Source organism: Neopelma chrysocephalum, unplaced genomic scaffold, assembly GCF_003984885.1.
Source record: "Neopelma chrysocephalum unplaced genomic scaffold, ASM398488v2 Primary Assembly neopelma1_79, whole genome shotgun sequence".
Taxonomy (NCBI): domain Eukaryota; kingdom Metazoa; phylum Chordata; class Aves; order Passeriformes; family Pipridae; genus Neopelma; species Neopelma chrysocephalum.
In genome coordinates this window covers 1,164,119-1,187,635 of record NW_020897740.1, presented here as the reverse complement: position 1 = coordinate 1,187,635, position 23,517 = coordinate 1,164,119, and positions in this window count along the sequence as shown.

Here is a 23,517-nt window from a genome sequence, read left to right as displayed (position 1 = left end):
AGCATGTTTCAGCAGAGCATACAGTTTTTCCCCAGACTTAGTGCTCCTTGGAGCTGCTAGCTTTCCCTGTTGATTTCTGTTCTTCCAGTAACTTCAGGACTTTACCAAGACCATGGTTTTAAGTCTAAGGAAAGCAAGAAAACTCATTCTCTGTTTCTTTCATTTTTACCCATTTCCTCCTATTTTACTTTCCATACAGCCCTGTGCAGAATGCTTGAGAAGAGAGGCTAAACCCAGCCTTCCCCACGTGATAGTTGGAGCAGTGCCCTCACTTTACCCTGGTTGGGGCTGGCAGAGCTGACACAAGATTTTGAGTGCCCAGCCCCACAGGTGCATTCCCATCTGCTCTGCTCGTGCCACCCCTGCTGAGACCCAGCATGCAAATTCCAGCCCCAGTTCAGCCCCTACAACCATGCAACTGCCCTTTTTAATCAGTATCTTCTTTCCTGTGTGATATCAGGTACCATCCTTCAGTTTGACTTTATTCTATAATGCTTTTCTAGTGATTCAGGAGACTAACCCACGCTATTACACCACCGCAGCAGAGGCTGGTTTTCCTCCCATTGAAGTCAATAGCAGAATTCTTGTAATAAAGAGAGAAACTGACTGCAGATGAACATTAACCATATCCTTTCAACATTTTTCTCTGCCTAATGGAGTATATTAAAGCTTCTCTGCATAACTTCTGAATAATACTGTATGCAATTTCATTATTAAAGTTTCACTTAATTTAATACTGCTTTGAGGTTTCTAGTTAAAAATAAAATATGATTAATGCTTACAAAAGAGAATGAGAAATCTGAGTGTTAAGAATTCTGATAATGGCTACAGTTTCTGGGTAAATTGCTTTGGTAATTTTCATAGTAAAACATGCTAATGTTACCATTGCTTTTTGCAGTTCCCCACCCTAACAGTCACTGCTTTTCCCTATGATTCTTTTTTAAATTAATTAGTGTGGCATTTGGCTGCTTACTATAACACACTGAAAAAACAGTGGTTTTCCCTGGAGGTCATTAGTGGCTGCATACAACTGAAAGAATATGAACGCCCAGTTGTAGGCGTTTATCCTGCCTGCATCATGAATGAATTTCAGTCTCAGAGCAAAGAGAACTCCCATATCTCCCTCTGGCTGTCTGCTAAACATGAGTTTTAAGAGAAGAAAGCTCATACAGGCTAGGAGGATGAGGGACAACTGCACTGTTCTCCAGGCCCAGTCTGAACAGGGCATCAGGATGCCAAATATTTAATGACACTCTGAGCATTTCGATTCTCAAAAGTGGTTCTGAAAATCTAATAGTGCTTTGGATAAAAATCCATAAAATTGGATAAAAGACAGTGCTTCTAGTTAAAAATCTAACACTGCTTTGGACTAGATGTTTGGATAGGAGCAGAACAAAATCTAGGACTGTGTTTCAAAAAAATGAGTTTTAAAAATTCTTGATCTTGATCCATGCAGGCTCATATCCTGTCTTCTCAGTCCAATCAGTGCAAGCCTATTAGGATAATCAAGGATTCATTAGAGAAAGAAATGTGAACAAATGGAGTAAAGAAAGGCAGAAGCTGAAGCTTTCCTATGCCCTTCAAGCCCTACTTTTTCATTCTGTGGATTTAGCTGGAACTTTTTTCACTTGAGTTGCATATGCTTTCAAAGTCTATCTACCTATTAACATGTGGTAAAATATAATACAGCAATTAAGCACAGTAGACATATTATTATAAAAATAGAAAAAATAACTGTTAATCCAACAGAAGTGCCTTGGCTACATACCAAGCTACCCAGTCCATCTTCTTTATTAATTATTATTAATTATTATTGTTATTTTAGGAGATCTATAATACCTTACCAGTGGTAATGTCTGTGTAGGACTTGAATATAATGAGGTGATTTGGAATTCACAAAGAGAGGTCACCCTACAATTCAGGATGCAGATAAGCACATTTTCCAATGGGTTTTGTTAATTCACATTTGGCCAAGACATTAAAAGTAATTATGGCATTAAGCTGTTACAGGTTAAAAAGAGGATCTTTTAAATAAATAAATGGACATGAAAATAAATGCTTTTTAAAAACTGAAATTTATGTCACAGATGATCTCCAACAAAAATACTGAATTCCAAATGCTGGGGAAATTTTAATCTGCCTTCTAATGTAAACCTCACAGATAAATTTTACCTAAGCCTTATTAACTAGAGAGAACTGAATAAATGTGGTCTTTTTCCTAAGAATTATGTGATACAAGCCCCTGTCCCAGAAAATACTCACCTTTGGGCATAATAAGTAGTTCTATTGAAATCAATAGAAATTCCCATAAAAGTAAAATATTAACTTAAGAATGTGTTTAGATCTTGTGAATAATTTGGACCATATTTTTTATTTGAAACCTATCTTGAAAATTAACAAGCTATAATGACCTAGAGGAGGAAGTAAATCACAAAAAAATAAGAGAGTCAGCAAATAACTCACATTTCTTGCTGCAGCTGCAGGTTAACCAACCAAATCTAAACCAGTTATTGCCCTTTGACAACAGTGAAATCCAGAGTAAGATCTTAGTCATGGTTAGTGGAGCCAGGGATACTATTATTGTACTTTACTAAATCTGTGTACCCTTCATTTACAGTCACATACAACTTGGCATAAAAGATTCTCCTTTTAAAGTCATGCATAAAAATTTAAATATTATTATTGACTAAAGAAGTATCAATAAAATTCCCAAATAATAGTGGTGAGATACCCAAAGCAAAACCTATAGATAAACAAACAGAACACGCATGACTAAAGATTTGTTTCCCAGCCTACATCCACTCCACTTGCAAAGACTTGTCATCCTTTTTGTAAATGTGGGGACAAAAAAAGGCACAGCTCATGGATACTGTATCTATCTCCTTCCCACTCAACATATGCTTTCCTTTTATTTTTCAGCTATATCTGTCTCCTGAAATAGGTATTTTCCTCGGGAAAAAAATTTCTTTCTCTAAAATAAGGAGGAAATGATAGATGGAAATGGAGGTTTTGAGGAGAGTTTCTTCTGCTACTCATTAAATATTTTTGTTGGCACAGAATGGTTAATGAATAGAAATTGTTCTCATTTTCAAATAATATGGAGAAAGAGATATTTTATTTCTTAAGTACCAAACAACCATAATAAAATTTTTTGGAAAAACCAGACTTGCTTACAATTTGCAACCCTATGACTTGAGTCTTATCAGTGCAAGACTGGTCTTCTAAAAAAACCCTTCAACTGTGTGATAGAGACAATTACAAAATCTTATACATTCCCAAAGGCATGGAGCTATTTGTTAAACAAGTTAGCATAAATCATGGAGACATTACTGTAGCCAGCTACAAGCAGAGTTTCCAGAAAGAAGATAAATTCTGAGCAAGGAGGGGTGTGAAACCAGCTACATACCACCTCCTCAAAGCTGAAAAGTTATACTGCAAGGGGTTGCAGGATGCAGAAGTCCTACTGAGAGTGGGTAGCAAGGACTGGAACCATTACCCATCCTTACTGTTTTAAGAAATCACACCTTCCAGTAGGGAACAGAGTTAGTTCTAGAGCTCTGTCTGTCAAACATAATTTCTTTAATGATTGTTTCTATATAAACAATAATTTTCTATCCAAGTCAGGGAAAAAAATGTACCTTGAGTGGTTTAACCTTGCTCTGAATATTTTTAATGCCCTGTAATCAAAATTCTCAGTTCAGTAAAAAGATAAGTACACTATTCTTTAGTATCTTGATCTGAATTTAAGTGAAGAACACCACTATCATTTAAATAGTTGCTGACAGAGAAAAACATTGCCTTCCAATTATAAGGCTCACTACATAAAAAAGGGAAATAAAACCAAAGATATTTAAATAAGTTTTCTTTCAGGCAAGCCTGCTCTTTCCCAAGGTCCTTCAATTTCCATCTCAGATGCATAAGTTATCTTACTTTTTCAGGAGGTCTTCCTGTCCTGATCTTGAGGCCTGCACCGCATCAAAAAATAAATTTCAGAGTTTTTCAATTCTGTGTAAATTGGGTTTGAACTATTGCAGTGGAACAAATGAGAAGTTATTCATTACTCTACTAACCCCACAACCCCATTTTGGAGAAACTAAATGCACAAAAAACAGATTGTTTTATATGTCAGACTGAAAGCTTCTCAAAACTCTGACATAAGTATGTGGATTTTTACGAGTAATAAAAGGGACATGATATGAGACTTTGGCTCTTGTAATCTGTGTCATTTCAGCACAGAATATCTTTAGAACCACAGTCCTAATACTTTCTGCAAACACCTTGGGGGCACTGTTGGAACATCTGGGTATTAAATAGGAGTTTAAAATATGAACTGAATGTACTAGTTAAGTACTAACTATGTAATTTTGCTCCCTTTCTATGCCAGGGCTAACACTTGGGGTGTAGACAGAAACTCATAAAAGCCTTTAGAGCAAATCCCAGTTTGCTGCCCACTCAACAGCATCCATGGGAAACATTCCTATCAGCTATAAAAACATCTACCAGTGATAAAATAGGCTTTACTGAAGCAATCTGAAGACTTCAACAAGGACAAAGACAAACAGGGATTTAGGTGTATTTGAGTACTGAATGAAGGCAAAACCAGTTCTGAAGAGCAGTTCTCAGTTGACATGCAAAATAGGTACAGGACCTAAATCTTACAAACATTTTCAAATAAAATGTGGGTTTAGAAATCCTAAAGCAGGAGCTTTCATATAGCATATATGGCTATATTTCAGTAGTCATCTCTAGTAACCACTTTCATTTCTTTTCTTACCCTACGGTATAACATGACTGGTGAAAGACTTCTTCCCGTCAACTGGAACAGAATACACCTCTGTCAGCAGCTGATTGTGCTCCAGCAGAATGTGAATCAGCCTTCACCTCTCTCACTTTGGCTTGCCTTTCCCTACTCATGAGTACAAACAGCTCATCCACTCCCAGAAACATCTGTTCATCCTCTAATGAGGAAGGAGGCAACACTCTCATTTTCTAGGTACACTTCTATTAAAAAATTTGTCTGTTCTCCAACCCATACACTTGCAGTAACTCAAACTACTAATTCTTCTCTTCCAGTTAGGATCTCCATTATCTTCTGGATTACCCTGCTTGCAAAGCTTCCTTACTGTACATCTCTGAAAACCAATATGACATTTGGAGCTGAAAAAGTTGAAAAAAGCAAGGATTCTCCTTGGAAATAAACTCTTCTGTTGCTTTTGGGTTGCTACCTGGAAATCTGAAAGCCTCTTGATACCAGAACTACCTTCTCTCCTTTCTTCCTTTTTAATATTATTGTCTCTCTTTTAATTATTGTGGCACCAGGAGACCCCAAATGCAATCAGTGACTCATTCTGCCAGTCTCTGTGAAGACATATGGTATGAGACAGTCCTTGCCCTGAAGAGCTTACAGTTTAAATAGTCAAGACAATAATGAGACACATTAGCATTGTTATCACCATCTCCCAGGTGGGAAATCGAGTCACAAAGATGGAGAGCAACACGCTCAAAATCACATGTCTACACTGTACAGTGAAGCATGGTTCAGTCCTTTTGGAGTTAACAAACATTAAACTGATAAATTGACACAGTGGAAAGAAACACTGATGTGCCAGTTTGTGTGCAGGAGCCCTACAGACCAGAAATGCACCATTTTGGACAAGATGTTGAGCTAGGAAAGGAGGCATTGCTTTAGCACATTTCCAGCATGACCAAGTCAAATGTCTACAACACACTTTCTTTTCCATTCAGTCTGGGCAATCTAGGATGCACTGAACAGGTGAAACGCAGGTAATGCAGAAGGATAAATTATTCAAGACTCAATCAAGCAGATTTCTTTAAAAGCCACCTACTGTTCCATATGGTGTTGCTTGTTCCCAGGATGGAAAGTGGACCTTGTTTACAGAGTTGCCTTCTCAGCAATCCTGTTGATCTGGACTCCAAAGCATGGGCAGAAAATCCCCATGTTTTCATAGTAAAGATCTGAAAGTGAAGCCAAATGGTATACTGTGCATCAGTTTGCTAATATCAGTTCGGGAAACCTGTTGTGGATATCTTACATGTTTGAAAAATAATATGGTAAAGAGTAAGACAATTGCATACAGTTTTATTTCCTTTGAGGAAGAATATGTTTCTGAAATGACCTTGTTTATTGTACCAGATATGAGAGATTTTTGCTGTCTCTTTGAAGTGATATTACATGTGGCGAGTTTATTGAATGAATAACGTTCAATGGTATTCATCAGTTGAAAGGCTACTGGATACTGAGCTGTGCTGTTTTGCTAGTCTATTATCCACTTTTTCTTTCATCTGATTAATAGAATACTAAATTTTGTTAATGATCCTGAGCTTTGTAAAATTTGTATATTTTTTCCAAAATCTAGTGGAAAAAAAATTCCATAGTGCTTTCTTGTACCTGATTCCTTTTTGCTGATAGACTCAGGAATTTTTTATGATTTGGAGTAGTCCTCCATTATAATTTTGAAGCACAAAGTCATTTTCATAAAACCAGTAAGAGCTATGAAATAAATTCCTCTCCCCTCTCTGCCACCAAAAAGAAAAAAAAGACAGTTGACAGAAAAAACAACCAAGAAACCAGCATGGACTGTTGTGAAAAATGCACTTATTGAATCACTTTTGGTTTACTCATTTTTTTATCTATTTTTGGCTGCATATTATATCCTTTTCTTGTTTTAAAAATACTTCAATACACTGTAGAGCATGCAGATAGTAATCTACAATTATCTTGTATTATCAGACAAGTAGTTTGGAGGTACTACAGTAGTACTTGACATTTGTTATTTATCTTGATCTTCTCTCTCAACTTTTTGATGAGAAAATATTGCATACCAAGCTGGTTCAGATAACTCAATACTTCTACTCTAATTATTTACTTCACAAACACGCATGCAAAGCTTTCACATATTAATAATCTATTGCATAAAGAAAAGTACTATACAGCAAGTCTTCAAAAGGAAAGTAAAATCTATTTACCATCCTTTTGTGTTGCTATTTTTGGTAACATCTCCTGATTGTATAAAATGAATGGTAATTTGATTTTTTTTCCCAAGTAAAGTCATACCACCTGTACTTCCTCATCTATAAAGTTAGTGGTTTGTTTCCACAATTCTAAGGAGTATCACTGTGTAACATAAACTCTATTTTATGTATCAGTTGGTTACTTAGCATAGTGACTATGTGTTAGCTCATTAATGAATCCCAATAAGTAATCTGTGGGGGATCAAGAATGATGCCCCATTTTCCTGATGCGAAGATCAAGGAAGAAAAATATAACTTCTAAAGATAACAAAATTCAATCTAAAGGATTCCCATTTTGTGTTCTAAGCTTGACTGCATCTACTGATGTAGATCATCTGCAGACTGCAAGGAACAGTTACCATCTCCAGAGTTCACTTACCACATACACTAGATTATCTATTCAAAGGTTATGTAGGAATTTGCAAGGGGACATAGGTGCTCTGAATCAATTAGAATTAGCCTTAAAAGACATGATATTCACACTAATCAGTTATGATAAAGCCTTCTCTCAAATAAGAAGTTTCCCCATGCCCTCTTATATAGATTTTTACATTCATCAGCTATTCACATCATCTCTAGAATAATTTGCATAACTATCTAATATTTAAGGAGGTGTATGATGGCCTCTAGTGGTGCATAGCAGCATGAAAATGATGAACTGCTGCTCCATTTCCTCAGAGTTTTAAAGACAGCACGGAAGGAAAACAAACATACATTCAAATTGAATCTTCTGAGTTAGAGGAACAGCAAAATACAGCACACAGCAAAGAATGTGAATGTGTCATTACTTTTTGCTTGGTAAGAAGGAAAAAATTCCTGAAGCCAACATGATTACATTAGAATAATTTAAAAAATATTCCAAATCTTTACTATTTTACGTTTTTTTTCTCTCTCGCAGGCTTTTGATCATTCTGCATAGCTAAGCTTTGGCCTGTTGATACTGTCACTCACTAACTTATTGGGAATACTGTGGATCCTGATTGAGAAAATACATTTGATTTTCCATAGAGAAGGTGTTTATAAAGTAGATATTCTTAAACCTGAATTAGTCCTTCATGTTAAAAATACTTTCGTCACTGTGTTTATGAAATATTTTTAAAAAGACAGTACTTGATAAGTCAATTCCTGACCAGAAAACACCAAAATAAAATTTTACCGTACCAATTTGACCTTATTCTAACAAATGGCACCTTGTAAGAAGGCTCACTCACAGGTGATGAGATTTATTATCATACTACAAAGTACAGACATGTACATTCTTTAGCAGGTTAAATATTAAAGAGCTACCTCTCTGTGCATGTTCTATTCAACCTTTTTACTTTGATATTTTTATTTCTGCATGGCTTCTTGATGTTGTCTTCCCAAATGTTTAGTAAAAATATCAACACATAGTTTGAAGTTTTAGGCTGTAATTCCATCTTGAGGTTTCATGTATTTTTGGAATTGAAGTTATGAGAATTCATAGATACTAATTTCTTTCTAAGCAGCAAGTCACAATTACCTGCGAAGTTTCTATATTTTGCTTTTAACAGTTTGCTAACCAGAAATACACTCGTAAACATTTCTATTTAACAGAATTTGAAAGGCAAAGCTACTGATCTCAGTCAGTGGCCTCCGCAGCTCTGCTTCAAGGAAATTTTCAGAAACTAAGTCTTAAGATAGATAATTGCTGTAGCTCATTCCTAAGGAAAATGCAGAGATCAAAGGATATAGTAAGACCATTCAAGGGAGCTTCTGAATACATCTTTCCCTCTGTTACTTCAACGTTTTGCAACAGCATTCTTATCCATCCTAGGCTACCTGCAGATTTAGTCCATACCTACTGTGGACAGAAAGTTAGGGCAGAGAAGGATGTCACAATGATTATGTTTTTCCTAATTCTGAAAGTAATTTCACAACTATTGTCAGAGAGATGGAAGCCTATAATGTCACTGACATTTCTCCTGTAATATCTGCATTTTTGCGAGGGAGGTTGTTCAGGTGCAATCAGGGTTCTTTTCACAGAGTTTTGAAATCTCAGCGATGTAAATGTTGTGAGATTCCTGTGAACTGCTTAGACTGACAGCAAGCAAAACTTTTTCACATCAGAAGAGAATACTATAGCAAAGGAAATGCCTAATCAAATGGTAGGTAAATGATTAGGCCTTTACTGTCCATTAGTTTCTTCTCAGTGCAAAGGGTAAAATTTGAATGATTTTCTTAAATACTTCTGATAAATTTTCAAGAGAATATGGTTTTTCAGCTGTACATTTTCCCTGGCTGTTTCTCAGGGCCTCATGAATTTTCAGGATCTTACTACCTCTTTAGCTACATAGAGCTCTTTCTGCTGCACAACCCTCCCCTAAGCACTGTATCCCCAGTCTCAGGGTTAGCAAACCACATTTTCCCCGACCCAAAGTGATTCTCCTAGATGAAAACCATGATCCTTTCACAGGGGGATTTTCTCTCTCACACTCTTTCCTCCTCTGCCTCACAGGCCCCTGCTCCCAGCATCACATCTCTACTCTCCTGCTCTCCCTCTCTAGGATCTGGATGCCCAAGACAGTGTGAAATATTAACTAGCTAATGATTTTTATTTCCCTTGCAGTAGATCAGAGGAGGTACTAAGAAAACCACCGCTATGAAGCAGAATGCAGAGAGAGCTGTCATCTCAGGAGCTGCCTGTGCAGCAGTGATGTTAATGTACAATGCTATATCTTAATAGCCATCTCAATTGGCTATTAAAATGCAGCACTGCACATTAAAATCACTACCCCACTGCTGCAGGAACATTTACCAAAGATGCAGTCTCTCAAAATTACCTTTTAGCTCAATGGAATGCTGCCATGCCAAATGAGCTGTCTCAGCTCCTCTAATTTTCTGCTACAGAAATAAAACTCTTAATTTTTAATTTTAAATATACATGATTAGGCTGAATGGCACATTCAGCCAACACAACACACAGATAATACAGGTGAACTGCTCACAGTATCTCAGAATTCAACAGCAGAAGTACTCTGATTCTCCTCAAGAAAACTGTGCTAACTTCCAGAGGATTTATTACTCTCAATTTCTTTAAAGAATGCCTTTTAAAATAATCTGCTTTCAGGTACTGAAGAGGGGAGAAGAGGAAAATGTAGCTCATAGGAATTTGTTTCTGGAAACTTACAGGTTATAAGCAAGTGAATTCTGAAAAGGCTGGATAACAGAGATGATGAAGGCTACAGGATCAATGTGGGGGTAAAAGACATGAATGGAGTACAGTCAAAAAGAGGAACTGGTGAGGCTGGTTGGCTGTGTAATACAGGGGGAGGATGAAGCTTAAAAGGATTTGATTCCTTTGATCCAGACAGATGGTTTGTGGGACAACTTTGTCTCAACTTCTGAGTGCATAGATTCAGGTGAGAATAAGGAAAACCACAGAGGCAGAGGTAAAAGACAGAATGATGTAATGTTGCCCTCCCTGAGTCATAGTAGAAAGATGATAAAAAGTCAAGACAAGACAAAAAGGTCTCTAAAATATAGGAAAAAATATATTTCAATTGCATAAGCTTCAAAAGGTAGACAGGGTCTCAGTGTTTCAAATATCTACCATACTGCATTGTCTGATTCGAAAGGTAGAAATATATCTGTTTGATAGGCTAGAGCATCTTCTCTCCTCTTTAGCTACACACAGCCACTACACATCTTGTGCTATACAGTCCATACCAGACATGTCTGACCTGGTTTGAAAGGTAGAATTAGTCAGGGACATCCATATGAAGCCAAGTTTCTTCAAAAAAACCCTGATGCATAAACATTAGGTTTCAAATATAATGAGTATCATCAGCTTTTACCTGCATTCCTGGTGTACCAGCCCAAGGGCCAGAGAAAACTGCACCTTTTGGCTGAAGTCAGACTTCATTCATTAGACTGCATCAGAGCCAGGGACTCCTGAAGCTGCAGGGCAATAGCCCCAGGGAGTCTGCCAGCAGGGCTGTCCTGAATCTTGAGTCCTTGAGGGAAACAGGCAGCCAGCCCAATGGAGTTGACAGTGTTGGCAGTTTCATTACTGGTATCATCTGGGATGCTGACAGGAACATCAGTTCCAACTAAAAATCTAAAGGGACAGAAAGTTCTTATTTGTCAGAGAATTGAGATGTGTGATTTCTCAGATTTCATCTGAAACCAGCACTCCTTGGCCCTCAAAGTCCACAGATGTGCAAACTAGAAACTACTGTTTTGACAGCTCTACTGCAAAATTGATCCTTATTTTCCTTTTTAAGTCTTTCTATAAAACTGATGAAGCTGTAAAAAAAAAGAAAAAACAAAAAACCCCTACCCAAACAAAAACATATTCTGAGCTACAAACAGATAGGATGGTGGTTTATATAATTTCCTGCTCAGATTTGCAAATATCTGCCATCACAGTTCAGTAAAATTTGGAAAGTGTTATATAATAACTCTTGAAATCAAAAAAGCAAAAACACTGCTCTGCAGCAGAGATCACTCTCCTCTTTTTAGTCTGACATTCTACATCAGTCTCCAGAAACACACTATCACACTACAGAGTGACATTTGAGCCTACACAAGAGTGTGGGAGCAAGTGAAGAGTAAGCAGCTTACCATGCTCAAATGGAAGAAAAATATTTGGTCACCAAAAGAAAAAGCAAAAACAAAAACCAAAAATCTTTGGTCCTTTGGGATTTTGAACTTCACAGAATGGTAGAGGTTTGATGGGATGTCTGGATGTCATCTGGTCTAAATCCCCTGATCAAGCAGGACCACCTAGTGCTAGTTGTCAACAACCTTTCCCTGAGAGGTAATTTTTGTCTCTATAACTTGGTTATCCTTTTCAATCTCAGTTCAAAAAAGGCAATTACTTCTGAATTTAAGCTCGGGGGGGAAAAATAAAATACTACTTTAAATAGTTTAATAGAAGCTGGGCTGGATTCCACATTGCCCAGCACTAAAGCCTGCATGACTTCAGGAAAGGGTGACAATTGCCATGTGTAACAGTGCCCAGCTGTCATATGAGAGATCAAATGAGCATCTGCCTTAAAAATAAAATAATTCTTACCTAAAAAACAGAGTCTCTGCAAAAAAAACAACACTGTGCTGCATCATGTCCTCCCCTCCACCTTCCCCTTCCCCCCCCTCCAATTGTACTGTAAATAATCTGAGCCACTGCTTTATGCAACACCAATAGTAAGCACCAGGAAGATACTGCACTGGTGACCTTGGATTTTCCAGCCCATTACTCCTGACTGGTCTCTGCAAGACTGCTACATTGCCACCTGCCACATAACACCTCCTCCAATGTCGAGAGGAAGTCAAACTCTGTTCACGCTTCCCCCGGTCCTGCCCGCGCTGTGTCACCGAGCTTTTGCTGTTGATCTGCGAACAGAGGGTGATCCGGGGCTGTCAGTGTGCTAAGGATCCTTCCTCCCTCCCATGCCTGCGTTTATCACTTATCTGATAGGAGGTGCAGAGGAAGAGAAAGGAATAGGAGTGGAAACATTTCCATTTTCAGCCTGGTTAAAGGAGTATTTCAAAGCAAGAGATGCTGTGAGCTTTATAAAGTAATCAAAAGCCCAGTACATATTATGATTTTAATAATTTTTTTTTTTTTGAAAGAAACATAGATACTTCCAAGGCATAAAGATGCATACACGGTCTGACTATGTCCAGAAAAAAAGGGTCAAAACAATGTTTTTGCCACTTGTAGCAATTTTTACACGAGGGCCATATTTGAAGTAATTAGCATAGTTGTTTCCCTTTTTATTTCTACAAAAGCAGATGACAGACTACCCAGAGACCCTAAAGAAAATTGCCTCAGGGGAAGACAAAAGCTGTCAACATCAAGCTGCAAAGATCTCTTTGAGGAAGAAAACAAATTCCCAGCAAGAGAATTGATATGCCTGCTGATGAGCTGTTCAAATATGAAACACAGACACTGGGAGGGAGCCTGCTGCAGACACATCCATAGAAGAAACAGAACATTTGGCAAAAAATTTGGCACAGGAAAAAATGAAAACTGAAAGCAAGCATAAGGATGTGATGGAACTAAGAAATGCTGGCATGCCATACAGAGGAGAAGAGCTGAAGGAAAAGCAAATATGCCTAGCAAGCTAAATACAAAAACATGTGCTTGCTGGCAACACCAGCAAGTAGTGATGCTACTTGATTCGAGTGTTAAGGAAGCATTTTATGTCACACAGAAAAATGTGTTGATATCATGTGTTGATATTACCGTATTTTTATTGAACTAATACAACAGCAACAATAATAAGAAAGGTTTAACAACCTACCCCAGAGAGTTAAAAATGAATTTTCTGTTTCCAAAGCTTTTTCAATTCCTCAAAAAAAAAATTCCCACAAAAACATTTCCCACAGGCATTTTTAATTTTTTTGTCTAAATGCCTCCATTATCTGTTAGATGGTGAAACATAAATCACTTGGACCAATTCAGACTTTTTTCTCCTTTTGGTTGAACTTCTTGTCTGAAGATGACATTTCATGAGATCTGCATTATTTGAGGTATTTAAAAGTAACACTATGAACTATGCATGCTCTTAAGATCATAATTTTAACCTGTCACCACCTGGTGGCATCTTTGGTGGAGTCCCTGAGTTCTTATTTGTTTAGGGAGACTTTGTCATCATATTTATTCCCATGTCCTAGTGAAGAAATATAATCTTGGAATCCTTCAGAGGAGTGTCCTTGAGAAGCCAGTCATCTAGGAAAGGAGAAAGTTTCAGTTTCTCTTTTGGAATCTTAAGTTTTCTATACATTCACATAGTCCACTGAAAAACGGGGAATCAGCAGTCCTCAAATAGAAACTTCTATTTGAATGCAGACATCCAGCATGTACTTAAAAAAATAAAAATACCCCTCCTCTACTTCTAAAAACATCAGGGAAGCTACACTTAAAAAAAAAAACAAACAACTAACAAAAAACCCCAGATCAACTGCAACTCACATAAACGATTAATGAAAGCAACCAGGTGCAAAAATACTTAATCTATGTAATTTGATCCCTTTTAGCTGTTTTATAAAATAATTCAGGCAGAGCTAAGATAATAATTCCACTACAGACAATAAGGCAGTCATAAAACAGGGCAGGTAAAGCTATGACAATAATGAAATGATCTAAGTAAAGCCTATTATCTTCATTAATTTTCACTCACTTTCCACCACAGTGGGAAGATATTAACATACTAATATCTTCTATCCTATTCAAAAGGAAATGCATCCCTTGAGCAAATAAGCTAAATTATCAATTTCTTTGTATTAGGATTTAATAATAATAATAATAATAATAATGAATTAAATGTGTGCACAAAGTTCCTGGTTGAAGCCTTTAGATGCACAATGTGACTAATTGCTGTTTAAAAGAGTATGCCTGTCTGTTACTTTAGAAACTCTAAAGTAAGCACCTTGAAAAAGCCAGATGGTTTTATAAAATACATCAGTAAAAAAGCTTGACTCATTTTACTAAACTTGTCTTACTATAAATCTTTAGATATCCCCAAACCTTTCAATTTTTGTAGTAAACCATGTCATACATGTAGAATTGTCACTACCAGTTTATTCTCTTAAACAAACTGAATAATAACTGCTGTACCTAAAGGTACAAGAAATGACTCATGGTTATGCTAAGAAATGTTGTCAAACAGTTGTGACTGGGACTTGAAAACCAGTTTCTAAAATTAAATAGTCAGAAGTCATGCTCCTTCTGTGGAAGTTCCAATACCCTCATCTGAGAATACAACTTGATTGAAGCTATTCATTTCAGGTTTCAAAACATGAATTAATGAATAAATGAATAAATAAATGGAAAATTTCAGGAGTTAATAAGTACAAATCAAAGATCTAAATCAATATCCTTTTATACACAGTTAGATTAAAAGTGTTGCATACATGGGATTTTAGTGTTCACAGAGGAAAATTATTTCTTTCTGTAAGATTACTTAGGCCTTGTAAACCTCTTGTTACATTTATGCTTGAGAAAATCTACAGTTTTCTAAATGCATGCAAAGCTACAGACAAGAATTTAGTTTTGCAGGTTTTTTTTATTTTTTCACTTGCTTTTAAATTAGTTATTTTAAAAGAAACACTGAAAAGATGCAGCAATCTTTGGAAAAAGTTCCCAGGTTGTCATGAAAATATTTAGAACCCCAATTTCTTTCATCTTTGTTTCATTATTATTCACAACTCTCACTCATTATACTTTCAGTGACTTTCAAAAGGAGTGTTTATCCACTCAAGTGAGGCATGTAAAAGAAAACAAGCCCAATTTTACTCAGAAGATCACTCAACAAATTAAAGTTTCCCTATACGTTCTAAAACCTGTAATATTACCATAAAAGCTGTTAAATTCCCACACTACATACAAGACCTGTTTTAGGACAGCACAAAAAAAACTTACTATTTTTATGAACACAAGAGAAAAGAAACAGCAAAAAAAACCATTAAAAACTCATTCTCTTTTCCATAACTTGCTAAGCAAAATGCACAATGTAATCCTCAAAAACCTCTGTTGAATAACTTGCCCAGCACCAAAAGGGGACATCAAAACCTGTAGAGTTAGGAATCAACAGTATTCAAGGATCATATGCAATTCCTGCAAACCAGTGATACCATGACAGTCAGAAACTAAAATGACTTCAACTAAAATGCTTGTGTTAACAAGAAATGTAACTATAGGAAGGCAAAGTCTCTCATAAGATCTGTCTGCAGTAAATGATTACAAAAGTTTATCAAACTCTATATTTAATATACTAGAAAAAAATATCACCAGAGAGTTCTCCTGGTTGTAAAATTTTATTTCTATTGCAGAATCCACTAAAACATGAGAGACTAGAATCAAGATAAATTTCAACTTCAATAACTATAAAAAGGTTTAAATCTGTCACTCTGAAGCCATACAAAATAATGAACAGGATCACAGAAGGTATGAGAATTACACTGTGGACCCCAACTGACTAAAGTAGATTTAACTGAATAATAATATAAATCCAAACCAGAAAATTAGACATGTCCCAACACATTTCAATTCATGCTAACAATGCTGTTATTGCTGATTAATTCAAAAATATCTCAATTTCAGCATCTTTAAAAGCAAAAAAAAACAACTGAAAGGACATTTTGCAACTGTTTGTAATGTACTCAAACTTCCCACAGCAATATTAGGGATCATGACTTAATTTTTTCTAGAATCTTACTCAACAAAATTGGCAGGGGAAAGACAGCAGGCAATGGAAATAACTACTGTGATGTATCAGAAGTTGATTTAAATTGCACTCTAAGCTACATGCATTGCAATTCAAAGCCACACGTACCAATGATTATATTCTTCAAAAGCTAAACCACATCGGAATGATGACCTTGTTTTTTTGCATTGAGGGAAACAAAGCACAGTAAATGCTCCAAAGATATTCTTGATACCAAGACAACCAAATGCATCAAGTCCTTACTAGAACTTCTAAGGCCATAAATTTTGAATGGCTACAAAGCCCAGATGAATAGATCTAGTTTTTCTCATAGGTTTTGCTATTTTAAACAGTAAAGGCTTGGATCTCATGTTGAGAGCATTAGACACAGTGACTTTAGGAGTGGACTAAGGAAATGGAACAATTGTCACTTCTGAAAACCTAGTGCTGTGTCCTCATGTAGGATCAAGAGTTTGATTTCTTTGTCCCAGGGGCTGGTATTTCCCAAACAGCTAAGACAGGAGGCAATGTAGAAGGCAAATATGGGATCAAACCATAGTTTAAAATATAAAATAAGCTTACTTTAATTATAACTGAGACTTGATTGAGAACAAACCAGCTATAGGTAACTGATTTCTTGAAGCAATTCTCTATTATGTCCCAAGTATAATGGGCTGGAGGTTTTTACCATTGGTAGTTGGTCAGTGAATATGAACTCTTCAAATGCTGACTGTCTAATACAAAGTTAAAAACAAGAAAAAAACTACAGCCCAACATCAAACCACTAGAAGAGTGCAGGTAGCAAACAAACTAACAAAATAACTACATACCCCCACAAAAAAAAATCCCAACCAAACAACAACAGCTGCCAAAACACCCCAAAAAAAACGCACCAAAAAGGCTGATGCATCGTCCTGGAATCATTTTGTCCCCGAGACTCCATATTTTTTATTAGACCTTCCAAATACCCATTTAGAAGAAGCCCTTACACTACCTCCTGTCTTTCTGGTTTACATTGCACGGGTCATAACCCTGACAGACTCCTGTTTATTCATTTATTTTCTGTATTGGTTATTAAAGCATGGACCTACATGGCCAGCTAGCTAAATGAGCCTTCTGAATACACAGTGATAAAGAATATCATAATTCCTGAATTCTGAAAAGCAAGTACAAGTTATTTAACACTAGTGCATGCTAAAATAATTTCCACGAAGCTATTAACTTGTTATTATATAGATCTGCACTTTAAATCCTTGCATAAGGGCTGGTTGGAAACAACTGTAGATAGAGATACAACCGAATGGATGAGAATTCCAACAAGGAATGAGGCAGACCTTTGACCAAATACCCTATAAAGATAACAGAAAAAGAAACTGAAATACTTTAACCTCATGTATTTGAGTTTTATTTTAAAGTGAATAATGTCAAAAATACAAGGAGAGGTTTTTGCCTGTTTAAACTAACAAAATTCCATGAAAATCAAGGACTCTAAGACCTAGGGTTAGGAAAGACCACAAACCCAAACTAAACCAAACCAAACAACCTAGGAAAAGCTCACTAGAACATGAGGAACATCACATCTATTTTAAATCAAGAAGGCAAAAGTTAAAGAAGAAAAGTAAAGATAATTCCAACACCTCTATCTGTACAACACCTCCACGATCATACATGATCCAAACAGCCAGGAAAGGATTTTGGGCTCTGTGGTGCAATTCTGTTCCCACTTACTGAGATGCAACTCTCCTTCAAGTCACTGGAAGCAAAGTCTGACAGACAGAGGGCAAACTAACTCCCTAATGACATCGTAGACTACTCCTACCGTTGATCTTTAAGAAATGCAGAATCAGGGAGCTGTTACTGAGGACGAGTCTTGGAGCACAAGTTGGCAGCTGAAATTTTCTAAAATTGCCACAAAATACATGTATTATAAAAAAAAACCTAAAAACTTCTTGATCAGCTGAAAGGATGAATGGGAAATTACATGGTGAAAGCTGCTGCTGCTGAATTGCAGTAAACGTGACCACATATGTAATATCGTGGGACAATACACATAAAGGTTCTTCTAGAAAGTGGGAGGAGAGAAAATGAAAGAATTCACCATTGTGAACAAACATAGAAGTTCTTTTATCAAAACTTCAATGGATGTCAAGTGATGAATTTCAAAAGGAAGTTTTGCTTGGCTAAGGAGAATTTAAATAAGAAATGAATAGTGGGTCAACACCTTCACTTCTTATTAGGTACTTCACTGCCAAAAAAAAATCCTGTCTTCCTTTGTTTGTGCATTCTGCATTCTGAACACACATTCTGCATTCTGAACAGAATGAGAACCTGCATGAAATCATAAATTCTTTTAGTGCTGTTATTTTGAATTAATATATTATGTTAGCCTTAAATTATCATAGTGGACAAACTAGCTGAGCTGTCTTTCTTTCGATACTGGTGTTCCCAAGGGGAAAATGCTGCTTGTTGAAGCTAAAATCTCTTAATGTTTCCTTGAATGAGATGTAGAGAGCATTTTTAAAGCCTTAACAATGTTCTTATTATCCCAATATAGTGTTTACACAGGATAATGAGTTACCATACACTAACATAATATACACGCTAATACGAATGTATTATCTGCTAAGAAACTCAGAATATTCCTCACACTACATTTCCAATGCAAGCAGGCTGTCCAAAGACCGTTTATTCTATTGTGAGCTCATGAATTGTTCAAACTCTAGTGTTTACTTGACACTTTTTGATACCTGGAAAGCAAAACATTGGAAGGGAATATTTGCTGAGTGGGAATCAAGAGGAACTAAGCAGTGCTGTTGGTTTTGGTGTGCCCTGTGCCTCTCTGTAGGAGTGGCAGAACTGCTGGTGCAGAACAGCAGCTTGGGAAGGAAGTGAGGGAGAACACCCACACACAGCTCTCAAAACCTGGAATTTGCCTTTTTAGGTGCTGTCTAGATCTGCACTGATTCAATGAATATATTTCAAAAATAAATATTGCCTTCAGCTTCCTGGACGCCCATCAATAAGAAGTCGCTAACACTCTGTGGGAGGAAAGATTAAAAAAAAATAATAATAAAGTAACTAAAATGGAACTAGAACAGAATGTGGGTGTTTAGCATAACAAGTACGCTCTGACAGGAATGTAAGCAGTTTGCAGAAAGTATTTAACTTGATTGGCAGAAATCTCTTAGAAGCAAATTAGTGATGCAAACTATTTAAAGGAAAATTAGAAATATGATTTAAGCATATTGGATACCCATTAAGGATTGAATTATGTAAAACCCATCGTACAGTATGATCCAGCAGTCCTGAAATCTACTGATTTTACTTGGATCATTTATTTCCATCACAATTTAATCTAAGAACAGTAGTTAAAGAGAAGGTTGGATGTGTCTGTATAAATCATATTATGAATTAATGGCCAAACAACAATAGTAAGTGTTCATTGGTCTGTATAAAGTGACTTTTGTGTCTTCTGGAGTTTGACTTAAGATTTTGCCCTATACTAGAATATCTTCATTGGCCTGAGAACTTTCCACTTTGATATTTCAACAGTCTCTTTATTATATGTCAAACAATGTTAATTATAATGATGAGAGCAACACATTAACACAAGGGGTTAACATCAGTACTCTAAAAACCAATTTTTTTTCCTGAATAAGATGTCTTTTTATTTCTTCTTTATCATTACAAAGCAATAACCCAAAAAAATTGCCAACCTCCATTTACAGGCTATCCATTTTTATTTTCACAACAAATTCTGCATCAAATATTCCCATTTTTCTGGGTAGGAAAAACACCTGCATAATAGCCATGAAAACCTAACTGGATATCAGAATATTCAACCACTTCCTTTTACTCTTTTCTATTAAAAAAAATTGAATTCTTTTTTCCTATGTTTTGAAGAATTACTAATTCTAGTAGCATTGTCTAATTTAACACCGGAAAGGCTTTATTTTTTGTTTGTTATTTTGTTGTTTTCTTGTGGTGTATTTACTAAAAAAAAACCCCAAATGAAAAACAACCAAAAACCCAAAACAACCCCAAACATACCCAAATCTGCTCCATAAAATTCAGAGAATTTTCAATGAGTAAGAAAACACACAGATCTCGAATCTGAATTTATAGAAAGATATATAAAATAAAAATCTAATATTTTTTTTTGTTGATGGATTAAAAGATGTTATAGAATCAAAGATATTTCTGAAAATTGTTCTTTACAGAAGTTGTTACTGCAACATCAAAGAAATTCACCCAGCCAAAGGTGGGAAGAAAGGAGGAAAAGAGGACAAGCCAGTAGCATAATCTTTGTTGATTGAGTTTCTGATAAAATAGTAACTCTCAAAATACAAATGGAAGACATCTCTAGGGAAGGATCCAGGTTAATTAAGGACCAAAACACTTGCAGGAATGACCATCAGGTGATTTGTCTCCTACCCACAGAACCAGCAAATCTGAAGCAGTCTCTCATTAGCAATCCCATCAGATTAGTGCTGATGAATCCCTGAACTATGTTGACTAAGAAACATGTTATTTTACTGCTTCACTGATTCTAAATATTTGGAATGCCAGATTAAAATAATGTGATATTGTATTTAATATTCTAAATTGATAACCATGGTTTACCTTCTGTTCCAAATAAGAAATTCTTTATGACAAATCATAATAAATTAGAAATTATAACAATTTTTTCTTCTTCAAGCAGAAGAAGAATAACAGCTACCTGTACTTTTTAAATAGCATTATGTATATGTTCATTTCAATACTCCAAAATAAATTGGGCAATATATGCAATTCCTGACCCGTCATGTCATGCACCCATCTATAAACATATACTTATTATGTTTAATTAACAAACTGGGAACATGTATTTCATACAAACTCTTATTTATAGAAGTACTTGTATAATTTGAGCATATAATTGAAGTAAGAAAGGCAGAAACATGTCAATCAAAAGAGAACTGAATGAGGTAAAGTCCCCAGAGGATGTAGTAAATTTTAAGTCTTTGTGTTTTTTCCTTTTTCAAAAAGTTGTCTGAGATAATTCCTTTAAATAAATGGTTTCATATTGAATTCTATTTCCTTGCTCCATAAAGTTTCAGCAAACAGCAACTCTCCACATACACAAAGGGGTCATCCCCTTCTTGTCTAATACTTCTGTCTTTTTGTATCTGGTGAAAAATCACTACAAGAAAGTTGCATCTAATGCTAACTTTTTTTTCCTGTTTAAAAAAAAATTAATTAAAAAGAAAGGAGAGAGAGAGAAAGGCAATACAAGTCAAGAAGTTTTCAGAGGAAACAATTATTTTTTGATTCCTATATGAGGTATAGGTAGAGATTAGGCTACAGAGGTCAAACTAGATAGGAGTCTCCAATAAAAGGAGGAATCTGTGGTGTTTAATCTTGCACAGCTCCTAAAATCTCTCTAATTCATGTGTTAAAGTTTCCCACACAAAAATATTTTTCAAGCACAACAGGCATTTGAAATAATTGCAGGCAAATTCTAGATACACTAGATATACTAATATACTATTAGTAATATAATAATTATTCCACTTTCTGTAATATTAAAAAATGAAGATACTAGAATAAAACATGTCATTTTAAACATTGAAGTATTTTAACATGCTTTAAAAAGAGAATGACCCTATATGAACTGATGCACTAAGGATACACAAATGAACACTTACATACCATTCATAATTCCTATGGTTCCCAAGCTGCCAAATACAAAAGCTCCTACTGCACTTTGAGTGAGCAGACTACTCCCTAAAAGCACATGTTATCAGTACATTACTGAAAAGGCCTTTCTGTAATATACAGTAATATGTTAATATTCTCAATTTTATTTTTTAACTTCTGTCAGAATTCAAGCAATTTTTTGACCAAGAAAAATGTAGGAAAGAAGAAAAAGGACAAAAATTGTGAACTGGAACAAGATAAATGCACAGTCTTGACAAATCTTCGGTGTTTTCTTGTTTAGCATGTCTTGGGCCACTTAGCAATTTAATGTAATCCCAAAGCTAGGCTTTATGGTTCTACTTGTGAATACAACTATCAGAAGACAAACTGAATCAATTATCCTGGAAAATCTATAACTCATACTACCATGTCCAGTTATTTTAACAGGTTTGTAAGTTCATTTAAACATTTCTGCACTTAGCTGTAACTGTTCTTATTTTTTAAGTTAAGTTGGTAACCTTCTCTTATCCGTATGAAGATGGATTTTCTAAAGCTGCTGACCATACCCACTGTGACTCAAGGATAACTTTATTAGTTTTACCTGGGACCTTAGCAGAAAGAAAAAAAGTGTTGGTTAGCTGGACGATCATATGCCTGCTGTGGTTTTTTGTGAATTTAGTATGAAAAAAGTGAGGTGATTTCTAACTTTCTTGAAAATGGATGTAGACTAACTTAGTCAATGAATATGTAAAGGGAAGCAAAAGTGTTTTTATTCAGAGGGCAGACACTGCCTCAGCATCCCAGTTTAAGCCCATTTTAGCTAACAGATGCACATGCAATGTAATGCAGTATATATGCACAGAATTAGAGTAAACACACTGTAGTTCAAAGACTAACACTACCACAAGCCCTTTCAAAAACTCAAAAGTCAGAAGCTGACCATATTTTTGTCGCATGAAATTTTTAAAGAGCCTCAAGATCCACAACTGAAAATAAATAAAAATATTGAGATTACCAAAAGTCTTACTAATAATCTGTCTTAGAAGGTTATGTAAATTAAGGAATAATTCTTCTTTTCAAAATAAGGGATTTTTTTTTAAATAGACTATTGCCAATAATCAAAATTGAGTACCAATTCAATAGTTATTAGCACAACTGAAGGAAGTATCATCCCCTTCATAAACCACCCCTAATGCTAATTTACCTAGGGTTTGAGTTTTTCAGTGTTGCTTTTAACACACACGACTACACATCTGAGTGCTTCCATTCTCAGTATTTGCATAAGTTAAAATGAGAAAAATAGAGATTTTGCCACAAATGTAGTCATACCAGGGAATGACGATTTAATTTACACCAATTATTGTATCTTCTCAAATGTAGTGACATCAGTGCCTTTATCTTGTCCATTGTCACAGCTCATGAGAAACTTCAACAGGAAGAATGGAATTCCACATGAGTAATATTGATGTGAACATAAGATCAAGTGCAGCACAAAGGTGAGATCAATAGTCTATGTCCAGATACTCATTAAGAAATCCTCAGAACAAATAACTGGAAAAGTATATCCTAACTAATGTAAGGTATTCTTCCTCAAACCACAAACACTTTAAACACTTAATATCATGAGTTAGTT